Source organism: Petromyzon marinus, unplaced genomic scaffold (genome assembly GCF_048934315.1).
Source record: "Petromyzon marinus isolate PM22_M1 ecotype Great Lakes invasive population unplaced genomic scaffold, UKy_Petmar_22M1.pri1.0 PM_G_Scaffold_315, whole genome shotgun sequence".
In the NCBI taxonomy this organism is placed as follows: domain Eukaryota; kingdom Metazoa; phylum Chordata; class Hyperoartia; order Petromyzontiformes; family Petromyzontidae; genus Petromyzon; species Petromyzon marinus.
This window is the reverse complement of record NW_027422890.1, coordinates 37,501-40,000: the sequence shown is the minus strand read 5'-3', so window position 1 is coordinate 40,000 and position 2,500 is coordinate 37,501.

The window sequence follows — 2,500 nt, the reverse complement described above, 5'->3', positions numbered from 1 at the left end:
GATGTGTCTCTTGTGGCTCACGGGGCTGTTAGGGTGGCACAGAACTCCCTCGGAATGGGAAAAGGGGTCATTTTCGTGTTGCCACATTGCATAGGAACGCCATGAAACTTCCAGAGGCATTTGCAGCAGAAAGGCACGTGCACTCAAAAATTTTAATATTTTTCACGCATAGACCCCGTCAAACGCTAGAAGTTGGCGGGGATGTCTCTCTTGTGGCTCACGGGGCTGTTAGGGTCGCACAGAAATGCCTCGGAATGGGAAAACGGGTCATTTTTGTGTGGCCACATTGCATAGGAACGGCATGAAACTTCCAGAGGCATTTGCAGCAGGAATGCATGTGCACTCAAAAACGTCTATATTTTTCACGGATAGACCCCGTGAAACGCTATAAATTGGCGGGGATGTCTCTCTTGTGGCTCACGGGCGCTGTTAGTTAGGGTCGCACAGAAATCCCTCGGAATGGGAAAAGGGGTCATTTTCGTGTTGCCACATTGCGTACGAACGGCATGAAACTTCCAGAGGCATCTGCAGCAGAAATGCATGTGCACTCAAAAACGTCTATATTTTTCACGGATAGACCCCGTGAAACGCTAGAAATTGGCGGGGATGTGTCTCTTGTGGCTCACGGGGCTGTTAGGGTCGCACAGAAATCCCTCGGAATGGGAAAACGGGTCATTTTCGTGTTGCCACAATTGGCATACGAACGGCATGAAACTTCCAGAGGCATTTGCAGCAGAAATGCATGTGCACTCAAAAACGTGAATATTTTTTCACGGATAGACCCCGTCAAACGCTCGAATTTGGCGGGGATGTTTCTCTTGTGGGTCACGGGGCTGTTCGGCTCGCACAGAACTCCCTTGGTCCACCTGATTCGTGCATACAGGCAGCAACTAAAACTCTGTAAACCTGCTGTGAGGACATCTAAACAGTGGACCAGTGAGGCTGTGGAAGATTTGCGGGCGTGCTTAGACTGTACTGACTGGGATATGTTCACGACTGCTACCAATAGTCTGGATGAACTCACAGAGGCTGTGTACATCAGCTTCTGTGAGGACTGCTGTATCCCAACACGTACCAGGGTGAACTTTAACAACAACAAGCCCTGGTTCTCAGCAAAGCTCAAAAGGTTGAGGTTGGAGAAGGAGGAAGCGTTTAGGAGTGGGGATAGAGACAGATTCAAGGAGTCGAAGAACAGGTTTAGCAAAGCGGTGAGAGAGGCTAAACGACTGTACTCAGAGACACTAAAACACCAGTTCTCTACTAACGACGCTGCTTCTGTCTGCCAAAGGGCTCAGGCACATCACCAACTACAAACCCAGAGCGCCCCACACCACTAACGACTCCCGCCTAGCCAACGACCTGAACGAGTTCTACCGTAGATTTGAAAGACAATTGGACTGTCCTGAACCACCCCTTCCCACCCAAGAGGCCCCATCCCCCACCCATACTACAGAAACGACTCTCTCCTTTCAGGAGGGAGAAGTTAATGGGCTTTTCAAGAGGCAGAATCCACGCAAAGCAGCCGGGCCGGACTCTGTCTCTCCAGCCACCCTCAGGCACTGCGCTGGCCAGCTGTCTCCGGTGTTCACCAACATCTTTAACACCTCCCTGGAGACATGCCATGTACCAGCCTGTCTCAAGTCCTCCACCATCATCGCTGTGCCCAAAAAGCTAAGGCCAACAGGACTAAATGATTACAGACCGGTCGCCCTTACATCTGTGGTAATGAAGTCTTTTGAGCGCCTGCTCCTGGCACACCTCAAAGCCATCACAGACCCTCTCCTGGACCCCCTTCAGTTTGCCTACAGAGCCAACAGGTCTGTGGACGACGCAGTTAACATGGCCCTCCACTTCACCCTACAGCATGTGGACGCCCCAGCATCCTACGCCAGGATCCTGTTTGTGGACTTCAGCTCTGCCTTCAACACCATCATCCCTGCCCTGCTTCAGGACAAGCTCTTCCAGCTGAACGTGCCCTACTCCACCTGCAGGTGGATCACAGACTTCCTCTCTGACAGGAAGCAGTGCGTTAAGCCGGGAACAGAAGTCTCTGACTCCAGGTCCATCAGCACGGGAACTCCTCAGGGCTGCGTCCTTTGCCCACTGCTCTTCTCCCTGTATACCAACAGCTGCGCCTCCAATCATCTGTCCGTCAAACTCTTGAAGTTTGTCGGACGACACCACCCTCATTGGGCTGATCTCTGGTGGGGATGAGTCTGACTATAGGTGGGAAGCTGACAACCTGGTGACCTGGTGTAGCCAGAACAACTTAGAGCTAAATGCTCTAAGGACAGTTGAGATGGTTGTGGACTTCAGGAAGAATACAGCCCCACTCACCGCCATCACCCTGTTAGACTCCGCAGTCAAAATTGTGGAGTCCTTCCGCTTCCTGGGCACTATTCTCTGCCGGGACCTCAAGTGGGAACTGAACATCAGCTCCCTCGCCAAGAGAGCTCAACAGAGGATGTACTTTCGACGGCAGCTGAAGAAATGCAACCTG